The following is a 15,785-nucleotide window of genomic DNA, read 5'->3' as shown; positions in this document are numbered from 1 at the left end:
TCCCCTTCTAAGCCTCCAGAAATATATAGGGCAGGGGGTGTGGAGACGTTGGGCTTGTAGGGTGGACAGGGTACCACAGGCTTGTGACAATGACGTGGAAAGCACAGGGCAGGCATCTTTCTGTTCCTCCTGCCCCACTGGGCAGGTGTCTGCAGAGGCCTCCACACAGGTAGGGCTGACGGAGGGAGTGTGCCTCCTAAGAAGCTCATCTGGCCAAAAGACCTCTGTGTCCACACCGCGGGGAGCTCTGTGTCCACACCGCGGGGAGCTCTGTGTCCACACCGCGGGGAGGTGGGGGATTCCTCTCCCTGATGCTCATCAAGGTCATCACCAAACACCTGAAGCTGCCCAGGGGGCCAGGAGGCAAGCCCTGACCTCCTTGTAGGCTGCAACCCAGGGTTCGCCCCCGAAGTGGGGTGCAAAGGCTTGCGTGGAGAGCAAAAGGGAACCCCCACAGCTGCAGCCACAGGGAAGGGGCACTGCCTACCAGTCCCTGGGGTCCTGCACAAGGGGAGGGCGGCTGCAGACGGCGAGATGGGGCGGGGGGGCTGTTCTCGCCTCCCCTCTTCGCTTCCGGGCGGCGAGGTCCACTGAACCCGGGCCCCCCAGTATGGGAGGAACCCTGGTGCCCTTTTTCAACACCCAGGGCTGGGGTGCAGGGCCTCAGGGAGCCCGGCACCCAGCTCCGGAGAGGGGCGCACGGTGGGGAGCCATACGGGCCGCGGCCCAAACTTTCCCCGGGACTGCCCAGGGCCTGGAGGGAGGAAACAGGCAAGCAGCGAGGGGTCGGGACCGCCGCCGAGGGCGCCGGGCGGGTCCTGGCACGCTCCCCAAGGAGGCGACGGGCGGGCCCGCTCCGCCCCGCGCCTGGCCCGTGCAATCCTGGCGCCCGCGGCCCGGCGGCTGCCGTCAGCGCCGCCCTCTAGGAGCGGGGCGGGACCGCGGGAGGCGCGCGGCTGCCCGAGCGCCGGCCGGGCCATGACCCCCGCTGCTCTCTCTTGCAGGCTCGTCGCCGCGGCCCCCCGAGCCCGACCGCCGCCGCCACCACCACCAGCGCCCGGGCGGGCCTCGCGCGCCTCGGGCGCGGCTCCGCAGTGAGCCCACCAAGAAGGAAGCGGTGAGTGCCCCGCGCCTCGTGCCCGCCGCCCCTTCCCCGGGACGCCCGCCTTCCCCGAGCAACACGGCCCCGGCCGGGCGGCGTCCACGCCTCGCAAGCTCTAGCCGCTGCAGGGGCGCGGCCCGGGGGTCAGTGGGGGACCCACGCGGGCCCGGGCGTCCCCCCAACTTCTTGCAGACTTTGCTGCGGAGACACGGGCTTTGGGAAACTTGGCCCGGCTCTGGCCGCGCTGCAACTTGCACGGCGGTGGGGGTGTGTCCCCGCGCGGAAGCCTCTGGCCCCCCACTCACCACAGGCCACCCCGCGCCGTCACGAGTTCCTTGGGAATGGACCAGAACGCCATTCCTGAGAGCTGGAAGGCAGCCCGGCGGGGGGCGGGGGCAGGAGGCCTCCCGAGGAACCATTTCCCCTCTATCGAGTATTTCCAAATCTATTATTTATGAACTGCCTCACTTAGGGGCCCCCCTACGCTCCCAGGGCATCAAAGCAGGTTTGCAACCGCAAAGGGCGACCCGTGTGGACGCACGCGCTCCTTCTCCTGGCTGGCTGCGCTCGAGCGGAACTAGGGGAGGCCTCAGTAAAAAGGGGCACCCGCAGCTCCCCCCAGGGATAGGCGGAGGGCGGGGTCGGAGGGCGGCTGGGACTTCTCTCAGACCGCCTCTGGCTGCGGGGCCCAGATGGAATCAAGGGAAAATGTGTGCAGGCTCGACAGGCTTTGGAGCCCGGAGGAAGAGGGAGGAAGGGAAGGCTGCGAGGCAAAGGCACTTCTGAGGTAGTGCAGTTCTCGGGGAACGAACGCCTCAATGTACAGGTTAGGAAACTGAGGCTCTGAGAGGCATACCCTGAGTCACAGGCTCTGGCGTTTCCTGCCTAGACCCCACCCATCCGACGCTGTGGGGAGGCCCCTGTCCTGGGCTGGGTTAACTCCAAAAAGCACCCTCACCTGTGCGGGCCACGCCCTCCTTGGGTTCTGCGCCCCCACCGCTGGGGACCCGGTCCTGTGGATGGGAGGAGGCCGTGTATTTATGGAAACACTTAATCCCTCACCAGCCCCAAGGAGGCTGAAAGCTCACCACCTAATCTCGTCTCCCTGGAAGCGCCTTCCCATGCCGGTGGGGTGCACCCCAGACCCACGTAGAGTGTATTTTCCCAGCTCAAGGTGCAGGTTACCTCTGGAGACTTGAAATGGGAGCGTCCCGTCAGTGGACACTGAAGAAGAGCGCAGTGATAGTTCATGCTTACGGAGCACTCCTCGTGCACCAGACCCTGCGTTTTCTGTTTTAATCCCCTGACCAACTCTCCAATCAAATACTGTCAGCCCCATTTTAAAGATGAGGAAACAGGGCCAGGCACAGTGGCTCACGCCTGTAGTTGCAATACTTTGGGATGCCAAAGCTGGAGGAGTGCTTGAGGCCAGGAGTTCGAGACCAGCCTGGGCAACACAGTGAGTCCCCCCAGCTACTAAAAATTTTTTAATTAGCTGGGTGTGGTGCATACCTGTAGTCCCAGCTACTTAGGAGGCTGAGACGGGAGGTTTCCTTGAGCCCAAGAAGTTGAGGCTACAGTGAGCTATGATCACACCACTGCATTCCAGCCTGGGCAACAGAGGGAGACCCTGTCTCTTAAAATAAATAAATAAATAAATAAAAATTAAAAAATAAAAATGAGGAAACAGAAGCTTGTAAAGGCAAAGTCACTGACACAAGGTTACATGGCTGGAAAATGGCAAGGCCAGGCCTGGAACCCTGAGCCGTGGTACTGAATTGCTCTTACCTGCAGTGGAAGCCAGGCTAGGCCTCTGGGCCTGCTAAGTGTAATCCCCCATCATTAAAAAGATTAGTAAGTGATGATGGGGCCCAGGCACAGTGGCTCACACCTGTGATCCCAGTGCTTTGGGAGGGTGAGGCACGAGCATCACCTGAGGCCAGGAGTTTGAGACCAAACTGAGCAACATAGTGAGACTCCTTTCTCTAAAAAAAAAAAAAAAAAAAAGATTAGTAAGAGATTGTAAACCAAAAAAAAAAAAAAAAAAATCAAAGCCTCCCAATCATCTGAATGGACCACTCCCCTTGGCTAAGGGCATTCCAGAGTTAACCTGAAAAGCTGGTTCAGGCCATGATGAGAAGTGGGGTCAGACATGCCTCATTATACTCTCTTGCCTTTTGAAATTCAGACCCCGCTGACCAGCATTAACATCAGTGCAGACCTTCAGACTAATAGGACAGTCCCTTTAAGTCTGATAAGAAACATGTACAATCTGTTCTCTCTCAAGCCAAACCCCTTATCATAACCCAGACATTCCTTTCTATTGATTCCAGGTCTTTAGATAATAACTCTTTTGGGTTTTTTTGTTGTTTTTTGTTGAGACAGTCTTGCTCTGTCGCCCAGGCTGGAGTGCAGTGGCATGATCTCGGCTCACTGCAACCTTCGCCTCCCAGGCTCAAGTGATTCTCCTGCCTCAGCCTCCTGAGTAGCTGGGATTACAGGTGCGTGCCACCATGCCCGGCTAATTTTTGTATTTTTAGTAGAGATGGGGTTTCACCCTGTTGGTCAGGCTGGCCTCAAACTCCTGACCTCGTGATCCGCTCACCTCAGCCTCCCAAATTGCTGGAATTACAGGCGTGAGCCACTGCCCCCAGCCCAGATAATAACTCTCTCAACCATTTGCCAATCAGAAAATCTTTGAATCCTCCTATGACCCAAAAGCCATGTCTCCCCATCCCACCTACTTCCCCCTTCAGTTGTCCCACCTTTCCAGATGAAACCAATGTATGTATGTGTGTATATATATATATATACACATATATATATACACACACACACACATATATATACACACACACACACACATATATATATATATATATATATATTTTTTTTTTTTTTGAGACAGAGTCTCGCTCTGTCACCCAGGCTGGAGTGCAGTGGTGCAATACCAGCTCACTGCAACCTCTACCTCCCGGGTTCAAGCAATTCTCTACCTCATCCTCCTGAGTAGCTGGGATTACAGGCATCTGCGCCACACCTGGCTAATTTTTTTGTATTTTTAGTAGAGATGGGGTTTCACCAAGTTGGCCAGGCTGGTCTTGAACTGCTGACCTTGTGATCTACCTGCCTGAGCCTCCCACAGTGCTGGGATTACAGGCATGAGTCCTTGCGCCCAGCTGGAACCAATGTATATCTTACATGCTCTGACTGATACCTTGTGTCTTCCTAATGTATAAAACCAAGTTGTAGACCAACTACCTTGGGCACATATTCTCTGGGTCTCCTGAGGCCATTGGTCACTCACATTTGACTCAGAATAAATCTCTTCAAATATTTTACAGTTTGATACTTTTTGTGGGCAAGATGATATGCCCATTGTAATAAATGTACATCAAAAGTGTGCACCAGGTCAAGAAAGAGACCTTCAGCCCCCCAGGACACCCCCAGAAATCCCTTCATGCTCCTCCCAGCCATGGTTTCCCTATGGGTAGCCGTTAACCTGACTTCGAAGAGCAGACCCCTTTTATTTATTTTGAGATGGGGTCTCTCTGTTGCCCAGGCTGGAGTGCAGTGGCATGATCATGGCTCACTGCAGCCTCAACCTCCTGGGCTCAGGTGATCCTCCCAACTCAGCCCCCCAAGTAGTTGGGACCACAGGTGTGTGCCACCATACCCAGCTAATTTTTGTATTTTTTTGTGGAGACAGGATTTCACCATATTGCTCTGGCTGGTCTCAAAGCCCTCTTATTTTTTGATAAATGTTTGTATTGATGTATAATGTACAGAAAGGTGCTCAAATCCTAAAGGTGTTCAGCTCTATTATTTCACGGTGGCCCAGAGGCGGCAGTGGGCAAGTATTTTGCTGTGAGTCACGTGGCTCATCCGTGGGAGGCCAAGCAGGTGGGGATTTCGGTGGGCCTCCTGCCTCCACCCCATCCTGTTTCACTTCCTGCTGGTGAAGGCTTCCTGTGGGCCAGGTGGAGGTCCTGGCCACTCAGAGCGGGACTCACTGTCCCCACAGGACCATGGCTAAGCTGAAGGCAGCCCTCCCTTTTGCGCTCTGTGGACCAGGATGGAAGCACATGAATGCTTGCAGTATCGCTTCCCAACCCAGTTCCTTTGGCTGGAGTTGCAGGAATTCTAATCCTGCTGCAGAAAGAAAGTGGCTTTCCTAAAGAAGGAAGAAAAGCACCATGTGTGTCGTGAGCCTGCTGGGAGCCCCGCTTGCCCGCACTCTCTTCCCTGCTTGCAGCATGACCAGGCCCAGAGAGCTGAAGGGGCTTACCCAGCCTGCCCCACTGGGATTGGAGCCCACTCACCTGGCAGACAGTCACATTCTTCAGCTGTGACTCTTCTTCAGCCCTGCCCTCTTCTGGGTCCTCCTCCCAGGAGGTCTTTATTAGGCAAGCAGGGCAAGGTGCCACCGTGACTCAGGACCTCCATGGGGTTACTCTGATTTCATCTGGGAGGTGGGTCTGCAGGAACCAGTTCATTCACTTTCCCTGTCTGGTTCTCCAGGTCCCCATCTGGGACAGCCAGACGTTAGAAATCAGATGACCTTGAATAGGGTGGTCAGATTCAGCAAATAAACACAAGGATAACTAAGTTATCCAGCTAAGTTTTTGTTGTTGTTTTTGTTTGTTTGAGGCGAGTCTCACCCTGCCGCCCAGGCTTGAGTGCAGTGGCGCGATCTCCACTAGCTGCAGCCTCTGTCTCCCAAGTTCAAGCAATTCTCCTGCCTCGGCCTCCCTAGTAGCTGGGATTACAGGCGCCCTCTGCCACGCCCGGTTAATTTTTGTATTTTTAGTAGAGACGGGGTTTCACCATGTTGGCCAGGCTGGTCTTGAACGCCCAGCCTCAAGTGATCTGCCCGCCGCCTCATCCTCCCAAATTGCTGGGATGACAGGAATGAGCCACCGCGCCCAGCCCCAGCTAAGTTTAACTGCAGATAAACAATGAATAGTTTTTATGAGTGTGTCCCATGCAATAACTGGGCATCCTGTATTTTACCTGGCCATCTCTCTCTGACCACTTCCAGCTCTAGATTTGTATGAGGCTCTCCAGGATGGGTTTATCTCATAGCCTAGAGCTGAACTTCTGTGATCCATAGAAGTGGTAACTGAAGGGAATCGGCAAACGTTGGAGCCCGCTTTGAAAAGCAGGGTCCCTCCAGCCAGCGGGAGATTCTGTCTCTGGTAGGCAGTGAGCAGGGTCCCTCCAGCCAGCGGGAGTTTCTGTCCCTCATAGTCAGTGCTATGCCTTGGTTGCTTTTGACTTTATGAAAGAACACATCATTTTGCTTTTCTGTTTGCACTGAAAATCTGTAGAGGGCAAGCTGACAAGCAGTCATGTTGTGAGCTGGTAATTTGTGGCACCTGCCTTCAAGGCTGTTGCAAAAACAAACACAGCCAACATGGAAGTGGGACCTGTCCCTGGAGATGCTCTTGGCCTTAGAGAAGCTGTGTGGCATGCATGACATCTAATGTCTGTCTGTCTTGCCACCCCTCAGGAGGGAGTGGACCTCTGCCGAGGAAGTCGGTTTTTATAATTGCCCATTGCCTATCCTTGTCACCATAGAGAATCCGTGACCATTTGGCGACAGGAAGATTTTTTTTTTTTTTTTTTTTTTTGTGAGACAGAGTTTCATCTTGTTGCCCAGGCTGGAGTGCAATGGTGGAATCTCAGCTCACCACAACCTGCAACTCCCAGGTTCAAGCGATTCTCCTGCCTCAGCCTCCCGAGTAGCTGGGATTACAGGCGTGCACCACCATGCCTGGCTAATTTTGTATTTTTAGTAGAGATGGGCTTTCTGCATGTTGGTCAGGCTGGTCTTGAACTCCCAACCTCAGGTGATCCGCCCACCTCAGCCTCCCAAAGTGATGGTATTACAGGCGTAAACCACCTCACCCGGCTGACGGAGAGATTTTTTTTTTTTTTTTTTTTTGAGATGGAGTCTTGCTTGCTCTGTTGCCCAGGCTGGAGTGCAGTGGCGCGATCTCGGCTCACTGCAAGCTCTGCCTCGTGGGTTCACACCATTCTCCTGCCTCAGCCTCCCAAGTAGCTGAGACTACAGGCGCCCACCACCATGCCTGACTAATTTTTTGTATTTTTAGTAGAGACAGGGTTTCACCGTGTTAGCCAGGATGGTCTCGATCTTCTGACCTCGTGATCCGCCCGCCTTGGCCTCCCAAAGTACTGGGATTTCAGGCATGAGCCACCGCACCTGGCTGCTGACAGGGAGATTTTTATGCCTGGGTGCAAGAAAGAAGCTGTTCTTCTTCAAGCTGTTGTGCAAATAATTAACAATCTGATATTTCAACGGGAACATAAACAGAGCCCAATTCAATATGAAACGGAAGTTTTTCACACCCCTGCAAATGTGTGAAAAAGATAGAACATTTATACCTAAACTAGCAGTTCTTTTGGGCCCAACTGCTCCCATACCATCATGCCAAGCTAAGGGTATCCTTGCCTTAAATCTTTTTTTCTCCCATTAAATCTTTATTTTCTTTTTCTTTTCTTTTTTTTTTTTTTTTTTTTTTTTTTTGAGACGGAGTTTTGCTCTTGTTGCCCAGGCTGGAGTGCAATGGTGCAATCTGGGCTCACCGCTACCTCCGCCTCCGAGGTTCAAGCAATTCTCCTTCCTCAGCCTCCTGAGTAGCTGGGATTATAGGCATGCACCACCACACCCGGCTAATTTTGTATTTTTTTTTTCTTTTGAGACGGAGTCTCGCTCTGTCGCTCAGCCTGGTGTGCAGTGGCACAATCTCGACTCATTGCAAGCTCCGCCTCCTGGGTTCTCACCATTCTCCTGCCTCAGCCTCCCGAGTAGCTGGGACTACAGGCGCCCACCACCACGCCCGGCTAATTTTTTTGTATTTTTAGTAGAGACGGGGTTTCACCGTGTTAGCCAGGATTGTCTCGATCTCCTGACCTCGTGATCCGCCTGCCTCGGCCTCCCAAAGTGCCGGGATTACAGGTGTGAGCCACCGCGCCCAGCCCAATTTTGTATTTTTAGTAGAGACAGGGTTGCTCCGTGTTGGCCAGGCTGGTCTCGAACTCCTGACCTCAGGTGATCTGCCCGCCTCAGCCTCCCAAAGTGCTGGGATTACAGGCTTGAGCCACTGCGTCCGGCCTTAAATCTTTATTTTCTAGTTACAAAGATACATGTGTTTGTAACAAACTCAAACAATCTAGAATTCTGGCGTGTGGAATAGAACACTGCAACCCAGTGCAGTGATGTGGGCTTGGCTTTAGTGTCTGGCAGCCCAGAGCTGTAGCTTGCTAGCCCTGGGTGCTGGGAGTCGCTGGATAGCTGAGAGCCCCAGCTCCTCATTTATAAAACAGGATGATGATAATGTTTATCTCTTAGGGCATTGTTAGGGTTCAGTGGCATCGTTTTTATAGCAAACTTGGCCCACAATTTGGCACATTGAAAACAGCTGGATATCTATCAGCTGATATTGTCATGACGATGATGATAAAGTTTAAGGTAACAGTGGCTCTTCCCCATGTTTAGACAACTGTATGGCTTCTATTCAGACAGATGTAGAATCAAAGCTGTAACTCCTCCTTGTCAGACATTTCAGCTCATGTAAGGGGCCTCTCGCATGTAAGCATCTGTGGTCTCTGAAGGGGGCTGGCCCCAGATCTCAAAGGGAGTGGACAGGGCTCTCCACACTCCCACATAAATTCACCCCCAACACAACAGGCCACACTGTGGAATTGGGGCCACGTAGTGGGGGTGCCCTGGTGGTACCTAGTGGCAATCACACTGATGATGATGATGAGGATGATGATGGTAAAGGTGGCAGCAACAATGATGACAGTGACAAGGATGACAACAGTAGTGAGGTGACACCTGTCTTAGTCCATTTGTGTTGCTGCAAAGGAATACCTAAGGCTGGATAATTTATAAAGAAAAGAGGTTCATGCCGGGCACCGTGGCTCACGCCTGTAATCCCAGCACTTTGGGAGGCTGAGGCAGGCGGATCACCTGAGGTCGGGAGTTCAAGACTAGCCTGATTAACATGGAGAAACCCCATCTCTACTAAAAATACAAAATTAGCCGGGTGTGGTGGCGCATGCCTGTAATCCCAGCTACTCGGGAGGCTAAGTCAGGAGAATCACTTGAACCCAGGAGGCGGAGGTTGCAGTGAGCCGAGATCGCACCATTGCAGTCTAGCCTGGGCAAAAAGAGTGAAACTGTGTCTCCAAAAAAAAAGTTTCATTTAGCTCACAGTTCTGCATGCTGGACAAGAAACATGGCGCCAGGATGGTGAGGGCCTCAGGCTGCTTCCACTCAAGGTGGAAGGTGAAGGGGAGCCACAGAGATTGTGTGGCAAGAGGGTGGCAGCAAATGGGAAGCAGGGAAGGTGCCAGGCTCTTTTATTTTTTCTGAGATGGAGTCTCGCTCTGTCAACCAGGATGGAGTGCAGTGGCATGATCTCGGCTCACGACAACTTCTGGCTCCCAGGTTCAAGCGATTCTCATTCCTCAGCCTCCTGAGTAACTGGGATTACAGGCATGCACCATCATAGCCAGCTAATTTTTGTATTTTTAGTAGAGACGGGGTTTTGCCATGTTGGCCAGGCTGGTCTCAAACTCCTGACCTCAAGTGATCCACCCACCTCAGCCTCCCACAGTGCTGGGATTACAGGCGTGAGCCACCACGCCCAGCCACCAGGCTTCTTTTTAACAGCCAGCTCTTGCAGGAACCACTAGGGAGCGAACTCATCCATTACTGTGAGGACGGCACCAAGCAAGCTGTTCATGAGAGATTACCCCATGACCCAGACACCTCCCATCAGGCCCAATGCTCCGAATCAAATTTCAACATGAGGTTTGGAAGGGACAAATATCCAAACTATATCAATAAGAATGATGAGAACAATGATGATGATGAAGATGATGGTGACAACTCTGTCCCAGGCCCTGTCCTGGAGGCTGGTGGCTCAATGCCTGTTTGGCAGAGGAGGACACAGAGCCTGGGGGACCGAGCCCCAGCACCTCAGACTCGGGAAATGACCTGCTTGAGGTGGCACATCTCCTCTAGACTCCCAATTCTTTCTTGTCCCCTCAGCCAGTCCTGTGCCTACCGCCTTTGTGCTGTCCTTGGAGGCAGAAGCAGGATGACAATGAGGGCAAGTTCAGGGACACTGGGGGAGATCGTGTGAAAACTTTCCGTGTGGGAGTTCCACACACCCCACATCAAATTGCCATATGTGGACGTGACCACCCTCGATGTTGCACCTGCCGACCCTCACTGCATCCTGCCCCCAGTGTCACCTGAATCCCGGCTGGAGCTGCTCCTGGTCTCCCATCCTCTGGTTTGCTTCTTCCCTCCTTCCCTCTCTGCCTTCCTTCCTTCCCCTGTGTGTTTTGAGGTAGGGGTCTTTCAAATTGCAAGACAGCTGTTCAGAGAAAACCTGTCAGTTCCAGACACCTCTTCTGGGAGGTGGTGCTGCCTGGCACGGCATAATACAGATCCTTTGCTCGGCCGGAGCCTGGCCCCAGGAACGCATCTCCACCAAATCGTAGAAGCTGCTAGCAGGAAAACGGGATCTGACGCACATGCTGCCGCCCGCATCCTGCCCTGGGAGACCATGGTGGGGAGCCCAGGCATTGTGCAGGCTCTCAATGAGCTGCCCTGTCTCTTCTGGATGTTGCCTTTCTTTCCTTTTTAAGCCTTTTTCTTGAAGCAGTTTAAAAGTTAAAGAAGAGTTGTGAGAATATGAAGAGGCCCTGCAAATATCCTTCGCCAGAAATGAACATTTACCTACACGCGTGTCCTCATCTGTCCCTGCACGTATTCATGCGTATCATTATGTTCCTGCTGAACAATTTGAGAGTTAAGTTACGGAAATGATGACTCTTGAGCCCAGACACGTCAGTGTATATTTTCTTTCTTTTTTTTTTTTTTTTTTTTGAGGGTCTCACTCTCTTGCCCAGGCTGGAGTGTAGTGACACAATCTCAGCTCACTGAAACCTCCGTCTCCCAGGTAGCTGGCATTACAGATGCCCACCACCACGCCCGGATAATTTTTTTTTTTTTTTTTTTTTTTGAAACAGAGTCTTGCTCTGTGCCCCAGGCTGGAGTGCAGTGGCACGATCTCGGCTCCCTGCAAGCTCCGCCTCCCGGGTTCACGCCATTCTTCTGCCTCAGCCTCTCTAGTAGCTGGGCCCGCCACCACGCCTGGCTAATTTTTTGTATTTTTAGTAGAGACGGGGTTTCACCGTGTTAGCTAGGATGGTCTCGATCTCCTGACCTCGTGATCCGCCCACGTCAGCCTCCCAAAGTGCTGGGATTACAGGCGTGAGCCACCGTGCCCGGCCACACCTGGATAATTTTTTGTATTTTTAGTAGAGAGATGGGGTTTCACCATGTTGGCCAGGCTGGTCTCGAACTCCTGACCTCAGGTGATCTGCCCACCTCAGCCTCCCAGAGTGCTAGGATTACAAGGTGTGAGCCACCATGCCTGGCCATCAGTCTATATTTTCTAAGAGCAAGGACCATTTCTTTTTTTTTTTTTTTTTTTTGACACAAAGTCTCGTTCTTGTCGCCCAGCCTATGGTGCAATGGCGTGATCTCGGCTCCCTGCAACCTCTGCCTCCTGGGTTCAAGCGATTCTCCTGCCTCAGCCTCCCGAGTAGCTGGGATTACTGGTGCCTGCCACCACGCCTGGCTAATTTTTGTATTTTTAGTAGAGACAGGGTTTCACCATGTTGGCCAGGCTGGTCTCGAACTCCTGACCTCAGGCGATCCACCCGCCTCGGCCTCCCTAAGTGCTGGGATTACAGGCGTGAGCCACTGCGCCCGGCCGAGCAAGGACCATTTCTTACAGAACACAGTACAATAATCAGAATCAGAAAACTTAATATTGACCCCAGACTGTCACCTAAAATACAGTTGTTTCTCTTCTGACCGCTTTATTACTTCTTTTCTTTTTTTGAGACAGGGTCTTGCTCTGTCTCCTAGATAGTGCAGTGACACCATCACGGCTCACTGTAGCCTCCACTTCAAGGAGGCTCAAGCGATCTTCCTACCTCAGCCTCCTGAGTAGCTGGGATTACAGGCATGCACCACCATGACTGGTTAAATTTTGTATTTTTTTGTAGAGATGGGGTTTCGCCATGTTGCCCAGGCTGGTCATTACTTTTCAAACAAACACACCAGTATGTCATGCTCTCCTATCTCCCAGTCTCAACAGTAAACAGCATCCCGCTGCTCTCATGGTGACGCCTCCCTGTGCCCCACAGCATTTTGTTGTTGTTGTTTTACTGGAGTATTTTACAGCAAATTCCAGACATCATTCTTTCTGTGAGAACTTCCGTACAGATCACTGGTTTTCAAACCCTGGGTTGAGACATGTCAAAATCCACCGGGTGGGCTGTGATCAATGCTGAACAAAGACAGGATAAAAGGGAATAGATGATAAAATCTGAGTACTTTGTGCAGGGCCGGTCTGCGCTTGGTTGGGATGTCGAGTCTGGCTTACCAGCAGCCACAGTCCAGGGAGGTTTGGGAAGCCTGGCCAGCAGAGGCCCTGGGGCTCTGTGCAGCTTTCCCTCTGGCTTATTTGTGGTTGATCCTGACGTCAGGGCTGCAGGACCCCTTGGCAAGGCTGGCGGCAGGAGAGCCAGCATGGGCACAATTGATGGGGGATGGAGATGAGGTCTGCTCCGCCCTCCCCTGTTCCTGGAAGCTCTGTCCCCTGGGGACTCCAAGACTTCCCAGGTCTGCCTGGTCACTAAAAGCGTGGGCTCCAGAGTCCAAAGTTCTGGCTTCAAATCCCTGCTCTGTCACTTGCTACCCAGATGACCTTAGGCAAGTTAACTAATTTCTCTGTGCCTGTTTCCTGTGAGATGGGGACAGGAACGGTCCCAACTTCATGGGGTTATAGTGAGGATTCACTAACCATGAATACACATAAAGGGCTCTGAACAGTGCCGGGCCCATGGTGAGTGCCAGGAAATGTGCCTGTCGCTCCCACAGGCCTGGGCCCTCCGTCCCTCAGCCCCAGCCCCACTCCTCCGCTACCCCTCACTCCTCCCATAGGGAAGGATTCTCTCTCCTGCATGTGAGAGTCCTGCAGGGAGCTTTTAAAAATCCCAGTGCCAGGCCCAGCGCGGTGGCGCACACCTCAAATCCCAGCACTTTGGGAGGCCGAGGTGGGTGGATCACTTGAGGTCAGGAGTTCGAGACCAGCCTGGCCAACATGACAAAACCCCATTTCTACTAAAAATGAAAAAAAAAAAAAATTAGCTGGGTGTCATGGTGCACGCCTGTAGTCCCAGCTACTCGGGAGGCTGAGACAGGAGAATCACTTGAACCTGGGAAGTGGAGGTTGTGGTGAGCCAAGGTCACGCCACTGCACTCCAGCCTGGGCAACAGAGTGAGGCTCTGTCTCAAAAAAAAAAAAAAAAAATCCCAATGCCAGCCACACACCAGACCAATTGACCCAGAATCTCTGGGGGTGGGACTCAGGCAGCAAGCAGCATTTTGTTTTTAAGAGACAGGCTCTTGCTGTCACCCAGGCTGGCGTGAAGTGGCACGATCAAGGTTCACTGCAGTCTCAACCTCCTGGGCTCAAGTGATCCTCCCACCTCAGCCTCCTGAGTAGCTGGGACTACAGGCACAGGCCACCACACTTGACTAATTTTTTAAAAATGTTTTATAGCCAGGGTGTCCAATCTTTTGGCTTCCCTGGGCCACACTGGAAGAAGAATTGTCTTGGACCACGGATAAAATACACTAACGACAGCTGATGAGCTAAAAAAAAAAAAAAAAATCACAAAAAAAATTCATAATGTTTTAAGAAAGTTTACGAATTTGCGTTAGGCCACATTCAAAGCCACCCTGGGCTGCAGGCAGCTGGAGGGCTGCGGGTTGTACAAGCTTGTTCTTTGTTTTTTGTTTTTGAGATGGAGTTTCGCTCTTATTGCCCAAGCTGGAGTGCAGTGGCATGATCTTGGTTCACTGCAACCTCCATCTCCCAGGTTCAAGAGATTCTCATGCCCAAGACTCCTGAGTAGCTGGGATTACAGGCACCCACCACCACACCCAGCTAATTTTTTGTATTTTTATTAGCGATGGGGTTTCACCATGTTGGCCAGGCTGCTCTCGAACTCCTGACCTCAGGTGATCTGCCCACCTCGGCCTCCCAAAGTGCTGAGATTACAGACGTGAGCCACCGCGCCCAGGTGTAAGCTTGTTTTATAGAGACAGGGTCTTCTTATGTTGCCCAAGTTAGTCTTGTACTCTTGGCCCCAAGTGATCCTCATGCCTCAGCCTCCCGAAGTGCTGGGATGACAGGTGCGAGTTACCTAATCTGGAAGAAAAGGTATTTTGTAAAGCTCCTGGGTGATGTGCGGAGGCTGCAGTGCCCAGCTCTTCTTGGCTGTAGTGTGGATGCAGGTTCTGAGTGGGCAGGGCCAGCTCAGGGCCTGAGACTCTGCATGCACAGCTCCCGGGAAGCCTGTGCTGCTGTTCCATGAGCCATTCTGGGAACAGCAAGGCCCTGGATAAAAGGCCTAGCTGGAAACCTCGACCTCCTTTCCCTCCCTCTCTGTCATGAGGGACAGCAGCAGCTGACATTGTTCGGACTTCTCCTCTGTCCCCAGCACAGATCACTTCCCCACACTCACTTCTCGCTGCTGCTCAATGAGACTGTTATGTGCCTCACCCCTTTTTACATTTTTTTTTTTCTCGAGATGAAGTCTCACTCTGTCGCCCAGGTTGCAGTGCAGTGGCACGATCTCAGCTCACTGCAACCTCCACCTATGGGTTCAAGTGATTCTCCTGCCTCAGCCTCCTGAGTAGCCAGTATTACAAGCACCCACCACCATGCCTTGCTCATTTTTTTATTTTTAGTAGAGATGGGGTTTCACCATGTTGGCCAGGCTGGTCTTGAACTCCTGATCCACCCACCTCGGCCTCCCAAAGTGTTGGGATTACAGGCGTGAGCCACTGTGCCCGGCCAGCTCATCCCATTTTAAAGATGAGGAAAATGAAGTCTTGAGATAAACTATCCGTGATCACATGGCTGGGAGTTGCCAAGCTGGGACCTGGCCCAGCTAGTGCAATGGGGAAGCTCCAGAGAACACTCGTAAGTTGGAATGGCTGCCTTTCATACGCAGCTGGCCCAAGCCTGTTCCCATCAGTATCTCTCGCTTTCCCTCCCTTCCCAAGGCCCCAGTCTATGTCTTGGTGGTATCACCCACCCATGTCTTACTAGCTCCACCTGGACTTCCAGCTCCTTCTCCTCCAAACCCTTCCTGGCCTGCCATCTTCACATTCACCTCCCCGATTTCTGGCCCAGAGCAAGCATCTCTGACCTCAGCAGGCACAGAAATCCCTGGGGCCTTGTGCGCCTGGGTGGGCCTGAGCTGCTGCCTTGCTCCCCAGCCTCCGGGTTGCTGATGCTACCAATCCACCAACAGCCTGCACATGAGGGCCAGGCCTGGGGTCTCCTCACAGGCACTAGCCACACACCCCTCTAGAAAGCAGACTTGCTCCTTGGCGTCCTCAGAATAAGCTCTTAACTCCAAACCAGCCCCAGAAACCCCAGGTCCCGCCCATCTTTGGCTTCTCCCCACCTGTTCCTGCCTGACCTCCCATCCCCTGGGGCTCCTGCCACGGACTGTTGCTTTATCTTCCTCTGGATCTCTGCACACTACA

The 15,785-nt window shown here is 52.8% G+C and overlaps 1 protein-coding gene across 1 annotated transcript in view; it reads left to right on the top strand.

The window, feature by feature from the left end:
* The first annotated feature begins 905 nt into the window (after window positions 1-905).
* C16H16orf74 (chromosome 16 C16orf74 homolog) overlaps window positions 906-15,785 on the top strand; it is a 44,015-nt gene continuing 29,135 nt past the window's right edge. Inside the window, exon 1 of the mRNA XM_003952913.6 lies at window positions 906-1,117. The gene's annotated coding sequence lies outside the window, so the exon portion shown is untranslated. The remainder of the gene's footprint in view (window positions 1,118-15,785) is intronic.

This window comes from Pan troglodytes, chromosome 18 (assembly GCF_028858775.2).
Source record: "Pan troglodytes isolate AG18354 chromosome 18, NHGRI_mPanTro3-v2.0_pri, whole genome shotgun sequence".
Lineage (NCBI taxonomy): Eukaryota > Metazoa > Chordata > Mammalia > Primates > Hominidae > Pan > Pan troglodytes.
This window is presented reverse-complemented; position numbering and strand designations above follow the sequence as displayed.